Source organism: Hemiscyllium ocellatum, unplaced genomic scaffold (genome assembly GCF_020745735.1).
Source record: "Hemiscyllium ocellatum isolate sHemOce1 unplaced genomic scaffold, sHemOce1.pat.X.cur. scaffold_1084_pat_ctg1, whole genome shotgun sequence".
NCBI classification, from domain to species: domain Eukaryota; kingdom Metazoa; phylum Chordata; class Chondrichthyes; order Orectolobiformes; family Hemiscylliidae; genus Hemiscyllium; species Hemiscyllium ocellatum.
This window is the reverse complement of record NW_026867670.1, coordinates 77,526-100,181: the sequence shown is the minus strand read 5'-3', so window position 1 is coordinate 100,181 and position 22,656 is coordinate 77,526. Positions and strand designations below refer to the sequence as shown.

The 22,656-nt window shown below is 61.7% G+C and overlaps 1 protein-coding gene across 4 annotated transcripts in view; it reads left to right on the top strand.

Moving 5' to 3' along the window:
• Positions 1–22,656, top strand: part of klhdc3 (kelch domain containing 3) — a 102,315-nt gene that overhangs the window by 30,455 nt on the left and 49,204 nt on the right. The window lies entirely within an intron of this gene.

Here is a 22,656-nt window from a genome sequence, read left to right as displayed (position 1 = left end):
CACACAGCCCTCACACTGCCGTCGGTGTGTACACACACACACACACACACACTGCCATCGCTGTACACACACTGCCATCGCTGTACACACACCCCTCACACTGCCATCGCTGTTCACACCCCCCTCACACTGCCGTCGGTGTACACACCCCCCTCACACTGCCGTCGGTGTACACACCCCCCTCACACTGCCATCGCTGTACACACCCCCCTCACACTGCCGTCGGTGTACACACCCCCCTCACACTGCCATCGCTGTACACACCCCCCTCACACTGCCGTCGGTGTACACACCCCCCTCACACTGCCGTCGGTGTACACACACACACACACCCCCCTCACAGTGCCGTCGGTGTACACACCCCCCTCACAGTGCCGTCGGTGTACACACCCCCCTCACACTGCCGTCGGTGTACACACCCCCCTCACACTGCCGTCGCTGTACACACACACACACACCCCTCACACTGCCGTCGGTGTACACACCCCCCTCACACTGCCGTCGGTGTACACACACACACACACCCCTCACACTGCCGTCGGTGTACACACCCCCCTCACACTGCCGTCGGTGTACACACCCCCCTCACACTGCCGTCGCTGTACACACCCCCCTCACACTGCCGTCGCTGTACACACCCCCCTCACACTGCCGTCGCTGTACACACCCCCCTCACACTGCCGTCAGTGTACACACACACACACACCCCTCACACTGCCGTCGGTGTACACACCCCCCTCACACTGCCGTCGGTGTACACACACACACACACCCCTCACACTGCCGTCGGTGTACACACACACACACACCCCTCACACTGCCGTCGGTGTACACACACCCCTCACACTGCCGTCGGTGTACACACACACACACACCCCTCACACTGCCGTCGGTGTACACACCCCCCTCACACTGCCGTCGCTGTACACACCCCCCTCACACTGCCGTCGCTGTACACACCCCCCTCACACTGCCGTCAGTGTACACACACACACACACCCCTCACACTGCCGTCGGTGTACACACCCCCTCACACTGCCGTCGGTGTACACACACACACACACCCCTCACACTGCCGTCGGTGTACACACACACACACACCCCTCACACTGCCGTCGGTGTACACACACCCCTCACACTGCCGTCGGTGTACACACACCCCTCACACTGCCGTCAGTGTACACACACCCCTCACACTGCCGCCGGTGTACACACACCCCTCACACTGCCATCGGTGTACATACACACACCCCTCACACTGCCGTCGGTGTACACACAGCCCTCACACTGCCGTCGGTGTGTACACACACACACTGCCATCGCTGTACACACACCCCTCTCACTGCCATCGGTGTGTATACACACACACACACACACACACACTGCCGTCGGTGTACACACCCCCCTCACACTGCCGTCGGTGTACACACACCCCCCCTCACACTGTCGTCGGTGTACACACACACCCCCTCACACTGCCGTCGCTGTACACACCCCCCTCACACTGCCGTCGCTGTACACACCCCCCTCACACTGCCGTCGGTGTACACACCCCCCTCAGACTGCCGTCGGTGTACACACCCCCCTCAGACTGCCGTCGGTGTACACACCCCCCTCAGACTGCCGTCGGTGTACACACCCCCCTCAGACTGCCGTCGGTGTACACACCCCCCTCAGACTGCCGTCGGTGTACACACCCCCCTCAGACTGCCGTCGGTGTACACACCCGCCTCACACTGCCGTCAGTGTACACACTGCCATCGCTGTACACACCCCCCTCACACTGCCGTCAGTGTACACACTGCCATCGCTGTACACACCCCCCTCACACTGCCGTCGGTGTACACACCTGCCTCACACTGCCGTCAGTGTACACACTGCCATCGCTGTACACCCCCCCCTCACACTGCCGTCGGTGTACACACACCCCTCACACTGCCGTCGGTGTACACACCCCCCTCACACTTCCGTCGGTGTACACACACAGCCCTCACACTGCCGTCGGTATACACACACCCCTCACACTGCCGTCGGTGTACACACACCCCCCTCACACTGCCGTCGGTGTGCACACACAGCCCTCACACTGCCGTCGGTGTGCACACACAGCCCTCACACTGCCGTCGGTGTACACACAGCCCTCACACTGCCGTCGGTGTACACACAGCCCTCACACTGCCGTCGGTGTACACACAGCCCTCACACTGCCGTCGGTGTACACACAGCCCTCACACTGCCGTCGGTGTACACACAGCCCTCACACTGCCGTCGGTGTACATACACACACCCCTCACACTGCCGTCGGTGTACATACACACACCCCTCACACTGCCGTCGCTGTACACACCCCCCTCACACTGCCGTTGGTGTGTACACACACACACACACACACACACACACACACACACACTGCCATCGCTGTACACACACCCCTCTCACTGCCATCGCTGTACACACACCCCTCACACTGCCGTCGGTGTACACACACACACACACACACACCCCTCACTCTGCCGTCGGTGTACACACCCCCCTCACACTGCCGTCGCTGTACACACACCCCTCACACTGCCGTCGCTGTACACACCCCCCTCACACTGCCGTCGCTGTACACACACACACACACCCCTCACACTGCCGTCGGTGTACACACCCCCCTCACACTGCCGTCGGTGTACACACACACACACCCCCCTCACACTGCCGTCGGTGTACACACACCCCTCACACTGCCGTCGGTGTACACACACCCCTCACACTGCCGTCGGTGTACACACACCCCTCACACTGCCGTCGGTGTACATACACACACCCCTCTCACTGCCGTTGGTGTACACACAGCCCTCACACTGCCGTCGCTGTTCACACCCCCCTCACACTGCCGTCGGTGTACACACCCCCCTCACACTGCCGTCGGTGTACACACCCCCCTCACACTGCCGTCGGTGTACACACACCCCTCACACTGCCGTCGGTGTACACACCCCCCTCACACTGCCGTCGGTGTACACACCCCCCTCACACTGCCGTCGGTGTACACACCCCCCTCACACTGCCGTCGGTGTACACACCCCCCTCACACTGCCGTCGGTGAACACACACCCCTCACACTGCCGTCGGTGTACACACACACACACACCCCTCACACTGCCGTCGGTGTACACACACACACACACCCCTCACACTGCCGTCGGTGTACACACACCCCTCACACTGCCGTCGGTGTACACACACCCCTCACACTGCCGTCGGTGTACACACACACACACACCCCTCACACTGCCGTCGGTGTACACACACACACACACCCCTCACACTGCCGTCGGTGTACACACGCCCCTCACACTGCCGTCGGTGTACACACACCCCTCACACTGCCGCCGGTGTACACACATACACACACCCCTCACACTGCCGCCGGTGTACACACACACACACACCCCTCACACTGCCGTCGGTGTACACACACCCCTCACACTGCCGTCGGTGTACACACACACACACCCCCCTCACACTGCCGTCGGTGTACACACCCCCCTCACACTGCCGTCGGTGTACACACCCCCCTCACACTGCCGTCGGTGTACACACACCCCTCACACTGCTGTCGCTGTACACACCCCCCTCACACTGCCGTCGGTGTACACACACACACACACCCCTCACACTGCCGTCGGTGTACACACCCCCCTCACACTGCCGTCGGTGTACACACACACACACACCCCTCACACTGCCGCCGGTGTACACACACACACACCCCTCACACTGCCGTCGGTGTACACACACCCCTCACACTGCCGTCAGTGTACACACACCCCTCACACTGCCGTCGGTGTACACACACACACACACCCCTCACACTGCCGTCGGTGTACACACCCCCCTCACACTGCCGTCGGTGTACACACCCCCCTCACACTGCCGTCGGTGTACACACCCCCCTCACACTGCCGTCGGTGTACACACCCCCCTCACACTGCCGTCGGTGTACACACCCCCCTCACACTGCCGTCGGTGTACACACCCTCCTCACACTGCCGTCGGTGTACACACACCCCTCACACTGCCGTCGCTGTACACACACCCCTCACACTGCCGTCGGTGTACACACACACACACACCCCTCACACTGCCGTCGGTGTACACACCCCCCTCACACTGCCGTCGGTGTACACACACACACACACCCCTCACACTGCCGTCGGTGTACACACACCCCTCACACTGCCGTCGGTGTACACACACCCCTCACACTGCCGTCGGTGTACACACACCCCTCACACTGCCGTCGGTGTACACACACCCCTCACACTGCCGTCAGTGTACACACACCCCTCACACTGCCGTCGGTGTACACACACACACACACCCCTCACACTGCCGTCGGTGTACACACACACACACACCCCTCACACTGCCGTCGGTGTACACACACACACACACACCCCTCACACTGCCGTCGGTGTACACACACCCCTCACACTGCCGCCGGTGTACACACACCCCTCACACTGCCGTCGGTGTACACACACACACACACCCCTCACACTGCCGTCGGTGTACACACACCCCTCACACTGCCGTCGGTGTACACACACACACACCCCTCACACTGCCGTCGGTGTACACACACACACACACACCCCTCACACTGCCGTCGGTGTACACACACCCCTCACACTGCCGCCGGTGTACACACACCCCTCACACTGCCGCCGGTGTACACACACACACACACCCCTCACACTGCCGTCGGTGTACACACACCCCTCACACTGCCGTCAGTGTACACACACCCCTCACACTGCCGTCGGTGTACACACACACACACCCCCCTCACACTGCCGTCGGTGTACACACCCCCCTCACACTGCCGTCGGTGTACACACCCCCCTCACACTGCCGTCGGTGTACACACCCCCCTCACACTGCCGTCGGTGTACACACCCTCCTCACACTGCCGTCGGTGTACACACACCCCTCACACTGCCGTCGGTGTACACACACCCCTCACACTGCCGTCGCTGTACACACCCCCCTCACACTGCCGTCGGTGTACACACACACACACACCCCTCACACTGCCGTCGGTGTACACACCCCCCTCACACTGCCGTCGGTGTACACACACACACACACCCCTCACACTGCCGTCGGTGTACACACACCCCTCACACTGCCGTCAGTGTGTACACACCCCTCACACTGCCGTCGGTGTACACACACACACACCCCCCTCACACTGCCGTCGGTGTACACACACCCCTCACACTGCCGTCGGTGTACACACACACACACCCCCCTCACACTGCCGTCGGTGTACACACACCCCTCACACTGCCGTCGGTGTACACACACACACACACCCTCACACTGCCGTCGGTGTACACACACCCCTCACACTGCCGTCGGTGTACACACACCCCTCACACTGCCGTCGGTGTACACACACACACACACCCCTCACACTGCCGTCGGTGTACACACACCCCTCACACTGCCGTCGGTGTACACACACCCCTCACACTGCCGCCGGTGTACACACACACACACACCCGTCACACTGCCGTCGGTGTACACACACCCCTCACACTGCCGTCAGTGTACACACACCCCTCACACTGCCGTCGGTGTACACACACACACACCCCCCTCACACTGCCGTCGGTGTACACACCCCCCTCACACTGCCGTCGGTGTACACACCCCCCTCACACTGCCGTCGGTGTACACACCCCCCTCACACTGCCGTCGGTGTACACACCCCCCTCACACTGCCGTCGGTGTACACACCCCCCTCACACTGCCGTCGGTGTACACACCCCCCTCACACTGCCGTCGGTGTACACACACCCCTCACACTGCCGTCGGTGTACACACACCCCTCACACTGCCGTCGCTGTACACACCCCCCTCACACTGCCGTCGGTGTACACACACACACACACCCCCCTCACACTGCCGTCGGTGTACACACACACACACACACCCCTCACACTGCCGTCGGTGTACACACCCCCCCCACACTGCCGTCGGTGTACACACCCCCCCACACTGCCGTCGGTGAACACACCCCCCTCACACTGCCGTCGGTGAACACACACCCCTCACACTGCCGTCGGTGTACACACACACACACACTGCCGTCGGTGTACACACACCCCTCACACTGGCGTCGGTGTACACACACCCCTCACACTGCCGCCGGTGTACACACACCCCTCACACTGCCATCGGTGTACATACACACACCCCTCACACTGCCGTCGGTGTACACACAGCCCTCACACTGCCGTCGGTGTGTACACACACACACACACACACACACACTGCCATCGCTGTACACACACCCCTCTCACTGCCATCGGTGTGTACACACACACACTGCCGTCGGTGTACACACCCCCCTCACACTGCCGTCGGTGTACACACCCCCCTCACACTGCCGTCGCTGTACACATCCCCCTCACACTGCCGTCGGTGTACACACACACCCCCCTCACACTGCCGTCGGTGTACACACCCCCTCACACTGCCGTCGGTGTACACACCCCCCTCACACTGCCGTCGGTGTACACGCCCGCCTCACACTGCCGTCAGTGTACACACTGCCATCGCTGTACACCCCCCCCTCACACTGCCGTCGGTGTACACACCCCCCTCACACTGCCGTCGGTGTACACCCCCCCCTCACACTGCCGTCGGTGTACACACACAGCCCTCTCACTGCCGTCGGTGTACACACACCCCTCACACTGCCGTCGGTGTACACACACACACACACCCCTCACACTGCCGTCGGTGTACACACACACACACACCCCTCACACTGCCGTCGGTGTACACACACCCCTCACACTGCCGTCGGTGTACACACACCCCTCACACTGCCGTCGGTGTACACACACCCCTCACACTGCCGTCGGTGTACACACACCCCTCACACTGCCATCGGTGTACACACACCCCTCTCACTGCCATCGGTGTGTACACACACACACTGCCGTCGGTGTACACACCCCCCTCACTCTGCCGTCGGTGTACGCACACACCCCCCTCACACTGCCATCGGTGTACACACCCTCCTCACACTGCCATCGGTGTACACACAGCCCTCACACTGCCGTCGCTGTACACACAGCCCTCACACTGCCGTCGGTGTACACACACGCCTCACACTGCCGTCGGTGTACACACCCCCCTCTCACTGCCGTCGGTGTATACACACCCCTCACACTGCCGTCGGTGTATACACACCCCTCACACTGCCGTCGGTGTATACACACCCCTCACACTGCCGTCGGTGTACACACACCCCTCACACTGCTGTCGGTGTGTACACACACACACACACACACTGCCATCGCTGTACACACACCCCTCTCACTGCCATCGCTGTACACACAGCCCTCACACTGCCGACGGTGTGTACACACACACACACACACTGCCATCGCTGTACACACCCCCCTCACACTGCCGTCGGTGTACACACCCCCCTCACACTGCCGTCGGTGTACACACCCCCCCTCACACTGCCGTCGGTGTACACACCCCCCCTCACACTGCCGTCGGTGTACACACCACCCTCACACTGCCGTCGGTGTACACACCACCCTCACACTGCCGTCGGTGTACACACCACCCTCACACTGCCGTCGGTGTACACACCACCCTCACACTGCCGTTGGTGTACACACCACCCTCACACTGCCGTCGCTGTACACACCACCCTCACACTGCCGTCGCTGTACACACCACCCTCACACTGCCGTCGCTGTACACACACCCCTCACACTGCCGTCGCTGTACACACCCCCCTCACACTGCCGTCGGTGTACACACACACACCCCTCACACTGCCGTCGGTGTACACACACCCCTCACACTGCCGTCGGTTACACACAGCCCTCACACTGCCGTCGGTGTACACACAGCCCTCACACCGCCGTCGGTGTACACACAGCCCTCACACTGCCGTCGGTGTACACACACTCCTCACACTGCCGTCGGTGTACACACACCCCTCACACTGCCGTCGGTGTACATACACACACACACCCCTCACACTGCCATCGGTGTACACACACACACACACACACACACACACACACCCCTCACACTGCCATCAGTGTACACACAGCCCTCACACTGCCGTCGCTGTACACACAGCCCTCACACTGCCGTCGGTGTACACACCCCCCTCACACTGCCGTCGGTGTACACACCCCCCTCACACTGCCGTCGGTGTACACACCCCCCTCACACTGCCGTCGCTGTACACACAGCCCTCACACTGCCGTCGGTGTACACACAGCCCTCACTGCCGTCGCTGTACACACAGCCCTCACACTGCCGTCGGTGTACACACACACACACACCCCTCACACTGCCGTCGCTGTACACACACCCCTCACACTGCCGTCGGTGTACACACCCTCCTCACACTGCCGTCGGTGTACACACACACACACACACACCCCTCACACTGCCGTCGGTGTATACACACCCCTCACACTGCCGTCGGTGTACACACAGCCCTCACACTGCCGTCGCTGTACACACATCCCTCACACTGCCATCGGTGTACACACACACACACACACCCCTCACACTGCCGTCGGTGTACACACACAGCCCTCACACTGCCGTCGGTGTACACACACACACACCCCTCACACTGCCGTCGGTGTACACACACCCCTCACACTGCCGTCGGTGTACACACAGCCCTCACACTGCCGTCGCTGTACACACATCCCTCACACTGCCATCGGTGTACATACACACACACACACCCCTCACATGCCATCGGTGTACATACACACACACACCCCTCACACTGCCATCGGTGTACACACCCCCCTCACACTGCCGTCGCTGTACACACACCCCTCACACTGCCTTCGGTGTATACACACCCCTCACACTGCCATCGGTGTACATACACACACCCCTCACACTGCCGTCGGTGTACACACACCCCTCTCACTGCCATCGGCGTACATACACACACCCCTCACACTGCCGTCGGTGTACACACAGCCCTCACACTGCCGTCGGTGTGTACACACACACACACACACACACACACACACACACACACACTGCCATCGCTGTACACACCCCCCTCTCACTGCCGTCGCTGTACACACCCCCCTCACACTGCCGTCGCAGTACACACCCCCCTCACACTGCCGTCGGTGTACACACACACACACCCCTCACACTGCCATCGGTGTACATACACACCCCCCTCACACTGCCGTCGGTGTACACACCCCCTTCACACTGCCGTCGGTGTACACACCCCCTTCACACTGCCGTCGGTGTACACACCCCCCTCACACTGCCGTCGGTGTACACACACACACACACCCCCCTCACACTGCCGTCGGTATACACCCCCCCCTCACACTGCCGTCGCTGTACACACACCCCTCTCACTGCCGTCGCTGTACACTTCCCCCTCACACTGCCGTCGCTGTACACTTCCCCCTCACACTGCCGTCGCTGTACACACCCCCCTCACACTGCCGTCGCAGTACACACCCCCCTCACACTGCCGTCGCAGTACACACCCCCCTCACACTGCCGTCGCTGTACACACCCCCCTCACACTGCCGTCGGTGTACACACCCCCCTCACACTGCCGTCGCAGTACACACCCCCCTCACACTGCCGTCGCTGTACACACCCCCCTCACACTGCCGTCGGTGTACACACCCCCCTCACACTGCCGTCGGTGTACACACACACACACACACCCCCCTCACACTGCCGTCGGTATACACACCCCCCTCACACTGCCGTCGGTGTACACACTCCCCTCACACTGCCGTCGGTGTACACACCCCCCTCACACTGCCGTCGGTGTACACACCCCCCTCACACTGCTGTCGGTGTACACACACACACACACCCCTCACACTGCCATCGGTGTACATACACACCCCCCTCACACTGCCGTCGGTGTACACACCCCCCTCACACTGCCGTCGGTGTACACACACACACACACCCCCCTCACACTGCCGTCGGTATACACACCCCCCTCACACTGCCGTCGGTGTACACACCCGCCTCACACTGCCGTCAGTGTACACACTGCCATCGCTGTACACACCCCCCTCACACTGCCGTCGGTGTACACACCCGCCTCACACTGCCGTCAGTGTACACACTGCCATCGCTGTACACACCCGCCTCACACTGCCGTCGGTGTACACACACCCCTCACACTGCCGTCGGTGTACACACCCCCATCACACTGCCGTCGGTGTACACACACAGCCCTCACACTGCCGTCGGTGTACACACAGCCCTCACACTGCCGTCGCTGTACACACCCCCCTCACACTGCCGTCGGTGTACACACACACACACACCCCTCACACTGCCATCAGTGTACACACAGCCCTCACACTGCCGTCGCTGTACACACAGCCCTCACACTGCCGTCGCTGTACACACCCCCCTCACACTGCCGTCGGTGTACACACCCCCCTCACACTGCCGTCGGTGTACACACCCCCCTCACACTGCCGTCGCTGTACACACAGCCCTCACACTGCCGTCGGTGTACACACAGCCCTCACTGCCGTCGCTGTACACACAGCCCTCACACTGCCGTCGGTGTACACACACACACACACCCCTCACACTGCCGTCGCTGTACACACACCCCTCACACTGCCGTCGGTGTACACACCCTCCTCACACTGCCGTCGGTGTACACACACACACACGCACCCCTCACACTGCCGTCGGTGTATACACACCCCTCACACTGCCGTCGGTGTACACACAGCCCTCACACTGCCGTCGCTGTACACACATCCCTCACACTGCCATCGGTGTACACACACGCACACACACCCCTCACACTGCCGTCGGTGTACACACACAGCCCTCACACTGCCGTCGGTGTACACACACACACACCCCTCACACTGCCGTCGGTGTACACACACCCCTCACACTGCCGTCGGTGTACACACAGCCCTCACACTGCCGTCGCTGTACACACATCCCTCACACTGCCATCGGTGTACATACACACACACACACCCCTCACATGCCATCGGTGTACATACACACACACACCCCTCACACTGCCATCGGTGTACACACCCCCCTCACACTGCCGTCGCTGTACACACACCCCTCACACTGCCTTCGGTGTATACACACCCCTCACACTGCCATCGGTGTACATACACACACCCCTCACACTGCCGTCGGTGTACACACACCCCTCTCACTGCCATCGGTGTACACACACCCCTCACACTGCCGTCGGTGTACATACACACACCCCTCTCACTGCCGTCGGTGTACACACACCCCTCACACTGCCGTCGGTGTACATACACACACCCCTCACACTGCCGTCGGTGTACACACAGCCCTCACACTGCCGTCGGTGTGTACACACACACACACACACACACACACACACACACTGCCATCGCTGTACACACACCCCTCTCACTGCCATCGCTGTACACACAGCCCTCACACTGCCGTCGGTGTGTACACACACACACACACACACACACACACACACACTGCCATCGCTGTACACACACCCCTCTCACTGCCGTCGCTGTACACACCCCCCTCACACTGCCGTCGGTGTACACACCCCCCTCACACTGCCGTCGGTGTACACACCCCCCTCACACTGCCGTCGCAGTACACACCCCCCTCACACTGCCGTCGGTGTACACACACAGCCCTCACACTGCCGTCGGTGTACACACACCCCTCACACTGCCGTCGGTGTACACACACAGCCCTCACACTGCCGTCGGTGTACACACACCCCTCACACTGCCGTCGGTGTACACACACGCCCCTCACACTGCCGTCGGTGTGCACACACAGCCCTCACACTGCCGTCGGTGTACACACAGCCCTCACACTGCCGTCGGTGTACACACAGCCCTCACACTGCCGTCGGTGTACACACAGCCCTCACACTGCCGTCGGTGTACACACAGCCCTCACACTGCCGTCGGTGTGCACACAGCCCTCACACTGCCGTCGGTGTACACACAGCCCTCACACTGCCGTCGGTGTGCACACAGCCCTCACACTGCCGTCGGTGTACACACAGCCCTCACACTGCCGTCGGTGTACACACAGCCCTCACACTGCCGTCGGTGTACACACAGCCCTCACACTGCCGTCGGTGTACACACAGCCCTCACACTGCCGTCGGTGTACACACAGCCCTCACACTGCCGTCGGTGTACACACAGCCCTCACACTGCCGTCGGTGTACACACAGCCCTCACACTGCCGTCGGTGTACACACAGCCCTCACACTGCCGTCGGTGTACACACAGCCCTCACACTGCCGTCGGTGTACACACAGCCCTCACACTGCCGTCGGTGTACACACAGCCCTCACACTGCCGTCGGTGTACACACAGCCCTCACACTGCCGTCGGTGTACACACAGCCCTCACACTGCCGTCGGTGTACACACAGCCCTCACACTGCCGTCGGTGTACACACAGCCCTCACACTGCCGTCGGTGTACACACAGCCCTCACACTGCCGTCGGTGTACACACAGCCCTCACACTGCCGTCGGTGTACACACAGCCCTCACACTGCCGTCGGTGTACACACAGCCCTCACACTGCCGTCGGTGTACACACAGCCCACACACTGCCGTCGGTGTACACACAGCCCTCACACTGCCGTCGGTGTACACACAGCCCTCACACTGCCGTCGGTGTACACACAGCCCTCACACTGCCGTCGGTGTACACACAGCCCTCACACTGCCGTCGGTGTACACACCCCCCTCACACTGCCGTCGGTGTACACACAGCCCTCACACTGCCGTCGGTGTACACACCCCCCTCACACTGCCGTCGCTGTACACACACACACACACCCCTCACACTGCCGTCGCTGTACACACTCCCCTCACACTGCCGTCGGTGTACACACACACACACCCCCCTCACACTGCCGTCGGTGTACACACCCCCGTCACACTGCCGTCGGTGTACACACCCCCGTCACACTGCCGTCGGTGTACACACCCCCGTCACACTGCCGTCGCTGTACACACACCTCTCACACTGCCGTCGGTGTACACACACCCCTCACACTGCCGTCGGTGTACATACACACACCTCTCACACTGCCGTCAGTGTACACACACCTCTCACACTGCCGTCGGTGTACACACACCCCTCACACTGCCGTCGGTGTACACACCCCCCTCACACTGCCGTCGGTGTACACACCCCCCTCACACTGCCGTCGGTGTACACACCCCCCTCACACTGCCGTCGGTGTACACACACCCCTCACACTGCCGTCGGTGTACACACCCCCCTCACACTGCCGTCGGTGTACACACCCCCCTCACACTGCCGTCGGTGTACACACCCCCCTCACACTGCCGTCGGTGTACACACCCCCCTCACACTGCCGTCGGTGTACACACCCTCCTCACACTGCCGTCGGTGTACACACAGCCCCCACACTGCCGTCGGTGTACACACACCCCTCACACTGCCGTCGGTGTACACACACCCCTCACACTGCCGTCGGTGAACACACACCCCTCACACTGCCGTCGGTGTACACACACACACACACCCCTCACACTGCCGTCGGTGTACACACACACACACACCCCTCACACTGCCGTCGGTGTACACACACACACACACCCCTCACACTGCCGTCGGTGTACACACACCCCTCACACTGCCGTCGGTGTACACACACCCCTCACACTGCCGTCGGTGTACACACACACACACACCCCTCACACTGCCGTCGCTGTACACACACACACACCCCCCTCACACTGCCGTCGCTGTACACACCCCCCTCACACTGCCGTCGCTGTACACACTCCCCTCACACTGCCGTCGGTGTACACACACACACACCCCACTCACACTGCCGTCGGTGTACACACCCCCGTCACACTGCCATCGGTGTACACACCCCCCTCACACTGCCGTCGCTGTACACACACCTCTCACACTGCCGTCGGTGTACACACACCCCTCACACTGCCGTCGGTGTACATACACACACCTCTCACACTGCCGTCGGTGTACACACACCTCTCACACTGCCGTCGGTGTACACACACACACACACACACACACACACACACTGCCATCGCTGTACACACACCCCTCTCACTGCCATCGCTGTACACACCCCCCTCACACTGCCGTCGCTGTTCACACCCCCCTCACACTGCCGTCGGTGTACACACCCCCCTCACACTGCCGTCGGTGTACACACCCCCCTCACACTGCCGTCGGTGTACACACCCCCCTCACACTGCCGTCGGTGTACACACCCCCCTCACACTGCCGTCGGTGTACATACACACACCTCTCACACTGCCGTCGGTGTACACACACACACACATACACACACACACTGCCATCGCTGTACACACACCCCTCTCACTGCCATCGCTGTACACACCCCCCTCACACTGCCGTCGCTGTTCACACCCCCCTCACACTGCCGTCGGTGTACACACCCCCCTCACACTGCCGTCGGTGTACACACCCCCCTCACACTGCCGTCGGTGTACACACCCCCCTCACACTGCCGTCGGTGTACACACCCCCCTCACACTGCCGTCGGTGTACACACCCCCCTCACACTGCCGTCGGTGTACACACCCCCCTCACACTGCCGTCGGTGTACACACCCCCCTCACACTGCCGTCGGTGTACACACCCCCCTCACACTGCCGTCGGTGTACACACAGCCCCCACACTGCCGTCGGTGTACACACACCCCTCACACTGCCGTCGGTGTACACACACCCCTCACACTGCCGTCGGTGAACACACACCCCTCACACTGCCGTCGGTGTACACATACACACACACCCCTCACACTGCCGTCGGTGTACACACACACACACACCCCTCACACTGCCGTCGGTGTACATACACACACCCCTCTCACTGCCGTCGGTGTACACACACCCCTCACACTGCCGTCGGTGTACATACACACACCCCTCACACTGCCGTCGGTGTACACACAGCCCTCACACTGCCGTCGGTGTGTACACACACACACACACACACACACACACACTGCCATCGCTGTACACACACCCCTCTCACTGCCATCGCTGTACACACAGCCCTCACACTGCCGTCGGTGTGTACACACACACACACACACACACACACACACACACACACACACTGCCATCGCTGTACACACACCCCTCTCACTGCCGTCGCTGTACACACCCCCCTCACACTGCCGTCGGTGTACACACCCCCCTCACACTGCCGTCGGTGTACACACCCCCCTCACACTGCCGTCGGTGTACACACCCCCTCACACTGCCGTCGGTGTACACACCCCCCTCACACTGCCGTCGCAGTACACACACAGCCCTCACACTGCCGTCGGTGTACACACACCCCTCACACTGCCGTCGGTGTACACACACAGCCCTCACACTGCCGTCGGTGTACACACACCCCTCACACTGCCGTCGGTGTACACACACCCCCCTCACACTGCCGTCGGTGTGCACACACAGCCCTCACACTGCCGTCGGTGTACACACAGCCCTCACACTGCCGTCGGTGTACACACAGCCCTCACACTGCCGTCGGTGTACACACAGCCCTCACACTGCCGTCGGTGTACACACAGCCCTCACACTGCCGTCGGTGTACACACAGCCCTCACACTGCCGTCGGTGTACACACAGCCCTCACACTGCCGTCGGTGTGCACACAGCCCTCACACTGCCGTCGGTGTACACACAGCCCTCACACTGCCGTCGGTGTGCACACAGCCCTCACACTGCCGTCGGTGTACACACAGCCCTCACACTGCCGTCGGTGTACACACAGCCCTCACACTGCCGTCGGTGTACACACAGCCCTCACACTGCCGTCGGTGTACACACAGCCCTCACACTGCCGTCGGTGTACACACAGCCCTCACACTGCCGTCGGTGTACACACAGCCCTCACACTGCCGTCGGTGTACACACAGCCCTCACACTGCCGTCGGTGTACACACAGCCCTCACACTGCCGTCGGTGTACACACAGCCCTCACACTGCCGTCGGTGTACACACAGCCCTCACACTGCCGTCGGTGTACACAGCCCTCACACTGCCGTCGGTGTACACACAGCCCTCACACTGCCGTCGGTGTACACACAGCCCTCACACTGCCGTCGGTGTACACACAGCCCTCACACTGCCGTCGGTGTACACACAGCCCTCACACTGCCGTCGGTGTACACACAGCCCTCACACTGCCGTCGGTGTACACACAGCCCACACACTGCCGTCGGTGTACACACAGCCCTCACACTGCCGTCGGTGTACACACAGCCCTCACACTGCCGTCGGTGTACACACAGCCCTCACACTGCCGTCGGTGTACACACAGCCCTCACACTGCCGTCGGTGTACACACAGCCCTCACACTGCCGTCGGTGTACACACAGCCCTCACACTGCCGTCGGTGTACACACAGCCCTCACACTGCCGTCGGTGTACACACAGCCCTCACACTGCCGTCGGTGTACACACCCCCCTCACACTGCCGTCGCTGTACACACACACACACACCCCTCACACTGCCGTCGCTGTACACACTCCCCTCACACTGCCGTCGGTGTACACACACACACACACCCCTCACACTGCCGTCGGTGTACACACCCCCGTCACACTGCCGTCGGTGTACACACCCCCCTCACACTGCCGTCGCTGTACACACACCTCTCACACTGCCGTCGGTGTACACACACCCCTCACACTGCCGTCGGTGTACATACACACACCTCTCACACTGCCGTCGGTGTACACACACCTCTCACACTGCCGTCGGTGTACACACACACACACACACACACACACACTGCCATCGCTGTACACACACCCCTCTCACTGCCAACGCTGTACACACACCCCTCACACTGCCGTCGCTGTTCACACCCCCCTCACACTGCCGTCGGTGTACACACCCCCCTCACACTGCCGTCGGTGTACACACCCCCCTCACACTGCCGTCGGTGTACACACCCCCCTCACACTGCCGTCGGTGTACACACCCCCCTCACACTGCCGTCGGTGTACACACCCCCCTCACACTGCCGTCGGTGTACACACCCCCCTCACACTGCCGTCGGTGTACACACCCCCCTCACACTGCCGTCGGTGTACACACCCCCCTCACACTGCCGTCGGTGTACACACCCCCCTCACACTGCCGTCGGTGTACACACCCCCCTCACACTGCCGTCGGTGTACACACCCCCCTCACACTGCCGTCGGTGTACACACCCCCCTCACACTGCCGTCGGTGTACACACCCTCCTCACACTGCCGTCGGTGTACACACAGCCCCCACACTGCCGTCGGTGTACACACACCCCTCACACTGCCGTCGGTGTACACACACCCCTCACACTGCCGTCGGTGAACACACACCCCTCACACTGCCGTCGGTGTACACACACACACACACCCCTCACACTGCCGTCGGTGTACACACACACACACACCCCTCACACTGCCGTCGGTGTACACACACCCCTCACACTGCCGTCGGTGTACACACACCCCTCACACTGCCGTCGGTGTACACACACACACACACCCCTCACACTGCCGTCGGTGTACACACACACACACACACACCTCACACTGCCGTCGGTGTACACACACCCCTCACACTGCCGTCGGTGTACACACACCCCTCACACTGCCGTCGGTGTACACACACACACACCCCCCTCACACTGCCGCCGCTGTACACACCCACACACACCCCTCACACTGCCGTCGCTGTACACACCCCCCTCACACTGCCGTCGCTGTACACACTCCCCTCACACTGCCGTCGGTGTACACACACACACACCCCCCTCACACTGCCGTCGGTGTACACACCCCCGTCACACTGCCATCGGTGTACACACCCCCCTCACACTGCCGTCGCTGTACACACACCTCTCACACTGCCGTCGGTGTACACACACCCCTCACACTGCCGTCGGTGTACATACACACACCTCTCACACTGCCGTCGGTGTACACACACCTCTCACACTGCCGTCGGTGTACACACACACACACACACACACACACACACACTGCCATCGCTGTACACACACCCCTCTCACTGCCATCGCTGTACACACCCCCCTCACACTGCCGTCGCTGTACACACCCCCCTCACACTGCCGTCGCTGTTCACACCCCCCTCACACTGCCGTCGGTGTACACACCCCCCTCACACTGCCGTCGGTGTACACACCCCCCTCACACTGCCGTCGGTGTACACACACCCCTCACACTGCCGTCGGTGTACACCCCCCCCTCACACTGCCGTCGGTGTACACCCCCCCCTCACACTGCCGTCGGTGTACACACCCCCCTCACACTGCCGTCGGTGTACACACCCTCCTCACACTGCCGTCGGTGTACACACCCCCCTCACACTGCCGTCGGTGTACACACCCCCCTCACACTGCCGTCGGTGTACACACAGCCCCCACACTGCCGTCGGTGTACACACACCCCTCACACTGCCGTCGGTGTACACACACCCCTCACACTGCCGTCGGTGAACACACACCCCTCACACTGCCGTCGGTGTACACACACACACACACCCCTCACACTGCCGTCGGTGTACACACACACACACACCCCTCACACTGCCGTCGGTGTACACACACCCCTCACACTGCCGTCGGTGTACACACACCCCTCACACTGCCGTCGGTGTACACACACCCCTCACACTGCCGTCGGTGAACACACACCCCTCACACTGCCGTCGGTGTACACACACACACACACCCCTCACACTGCCGTCGGTGTACACACACCCCTCACACTGCCGTCGGTGTACACACACCCCTCACACTGCCGTCGGTGTACACACACACACACACCCCTCACACTGCCGTCGGTGTACACACACACACACACACCCCTCACACTGCCGTCGGTGTACACACACCCCTCACACTGCCGTCGGTGTACACACACCCCTCACACTGCCGCCGGTGTACACACACACACACACCACTCACACTGCCGTCGGTGTACACACACCCCTCACACTGCCGTCGGTGTACACACACCCCTCACACTGCCGTCAGTGTACACACACCCCTCACACTGCCGTCGGTGTACACACACACACACACACCCCCCTCACACTGCCGTCGGTGTACACACCCCCCTCACACTGCCGTCGGTGTACACACCCCCCTCACACTGCAGTCGGTGTACACACCCTCCTCACACTGCCGTCGGTGTACACACACCCCTCACACTGCCGTCGCTGTACACACCCCCCTCACACTGCCGTCGGTGTACACACACACACACACACACACACCCCCCTCACACTGCCGTCGGTGTACACACCCCCCTCACACTGCCGTCGGTGTACACACACACACACACACACACACACCCCTCACACTGCCGTCGCTGTACACACCCCCCTCACACTGCCGTCGGTGTACACACACACACACACACACACACACCCCTCACACTGCCGTCGGTGTACACACACCCCCTCACACTGCCGTCGGTGTGCACACACAGCCCTCACACTGCCGTCGGTGTACACACAGCCCTCACACTGCCGTCGGTGTACACACAGCCCTCACACTGCCGTCGGTGTACACACAGCCCTCACACTGCCGTCGGTGTACACACAGCCCTCACACTGCCGTCGGTGTACACACAGCCCTCACACTGCCGTCGGTGTACACACAGCCCTCACACTGCCGTCGGTGTACACACAGCCCTCACACTGCCGTCGGTGTACACACAGCCCTCACACTGCCGTCGGTGTACACACACAGCCCTCACACTGCCGTCGGTGTACACACACCCCTCACACTGCCGTCGCTGTACACACAGCCCTCACACTGCCGTCGGTGTACACACAGCCCTCACACTGCCGTCGGTGTACACACAGCCCTCACACTGCCGTCGGTGTACACACAGCCCTCACACTGCCGTCGGTGTACACACAGCCCTCACACTGCCGTCGGTGTACACACAGCCCTCACACTGCCGTCGGTGTACACACAGCCCTCACACTGCCGTCGGTGTACACACAGCCCTCACACTGCCGTCGGTGTACACACAGCCCTCACACTGCCGTCGGTGTACACACAGCCCTCACACTGCCGTCGGTGTACACACAGCCCTCACACTGCCGTCGGTGTACACACAGCCCTCACACTGCCGTCGGTGTACACACAGCCCTCACACTGCCGTCGGTGTACACACAGCCCTCACACTGCCGTCGGTGTACACACAGCCCTCACACTGCCGTCGGTGTACACACAGCCCTCACACTGCCGTCGGTGTACACACAGCCCTCACACTGCCGTCGGTGTACACACAGCCCTCACACTGCCGTCGGTGTACACACAGCCCTCACACTGCCGTCGGTGTACACACAGCCCTCACACTGCCGTCGGTGTACACACAGCCCTCACACTGCCGTCGGTGTACACACAGCCCTCACACTGCCGTCGGTGTACACACAGCCCTCACACTGCCGTCGGTGTACACACAGCCCTCACACTGCCGTCGGTGTACACACAGCCCTCACACTGCCGTCGGTGTACACACAGCCCTCACACTGCCGTCGGTGTACACACAGCCCTCACACTGCCGTCGGTGTACACACAGCCCTCACACTGCCGTCGGTGTACACACCCCCCTCACACTGCCGTCGCTGTACACACACACACACACCCCTCACACTGCCGTCGCTGTACACACTCCCCTCACACTGCCGTCGGTGTACACACACACCCCCCCCCCTCACACTGCCGTCGGTGTACACACCCCCGTCACACTGCCGTCGGTGTACACAGCCCCCTCACACTGCCGTCGCTGTACACACACCTCTCACACTGCCGTCGGTGTACACACACCCCTCACACTGCCGTCGGTGTACATACACACACCTCTCACACTGCCGTCGGTGTACACACACCTCTCACACTGCCGTCGGTGTACACACACACACACACACACACACACACACACACACACGCTGCCATCGCAGTTCACACACCCCTCACACTGCCGTCGCTGTTCACACCCCCCTCACACTGCCGTCGGTGTACACACCCCCCTCACACTGCCGTCGGTGTACACACCCCCCTCACACTGCCGTCGGTGTACACACCCCCCTCACACTGCCGTCGGTGTACACACCCCCCTCACACTGCCGTCGGTGTACACACCCCCCTCACACTGCCGTCGGTGTACACACCCCCCTCACACTGCCGTCGGTGTACACACCCTCCTCACACTGCCGTCGGTGTACACAGCCCCCACACTGCCGTCGGTGTACACACACCCCTCACACTGCCGTCGGTGTACACACACCCCTCACACTGCCGTCGGTGAACACACACCCCTCACACTGCCGTCGGTGTACACACACACACACACCCCTCACACTGCCGTCGGTGTACACACACACACACACCCCTCACACTGCCGTCGGTGTACACACACCCCTCACACTGCCGTCGGTGTACACACACACACACACCCCTCACACTGCCGTCGGTGTACACACACACACACACCCCTCACACTGCCGTCGGTGTACACACACCCCTCACACTGCCGTCGGTGTACACACACCCCTCACACTGCCGTCGGTGTACACACACACACACACCCCTCACACTGCCGTCGCTGTACACACACACACACACCCCTCACACTGCCGTCGCTGTACACACCCCCCTCACACTGCCGTCGCTGTACACACTCCCCTCACACTGCCGTCGGTGCACACACACACACACCCCCCTCACACTGCCGTCGGTGTACACACCCCCGTCACACTGCCATCGGTGTACACACCCCCCTCACACTGCCGTCGCTGTACACACACCTCTCACACTGCCGTCGGTGTACACACACCCCTCACACTGCCGTCGGTGTACATACACACACCTCTCACACTGCCGTCGGTGTACACACACCTCTCACACTGCCGTCGGTGTACACACACACACACACACACACACACACACACACACACACACACACACACTGCCATCGCTGTACACACACCCCTCTCACTGCCATCGCTGTACACACCCCCCTCACACTGCCATCGCTGTACACACCCCCCTCACACTGCCGTCGCTGTTCACACCCCCCTCACACTGCCGTCGGTGTACACACCCCCCTCACACTGCCGTCGGTGTACACACCCCCCTCACACTGCCGTCGGTGTACACACACCCCTCACACTGCCGTCGGTGTACACACCCCCCTCACACTGCCGTCGGTGTACACACCCTCCTCACACTGCCGTCGGTGTACACACAGCCCCCACACTGCCGTCGGTGTACACACACCCCTCACACTGCCGTCGGTGTACACACACCCCTCACACTGCCGTCGGTGAACACACACCCCTCACACTGCCGTCGGTGTACACACACACACACACCCCTCACACTGCCGTCGGTGTACACACACCCCTCACACTGCCGTCGGTGTACACACACCCCTCACACTGCCGTCGGTGTACACACACACACACACCCCTCACACTGCCGTCGGTGTACACACACACAC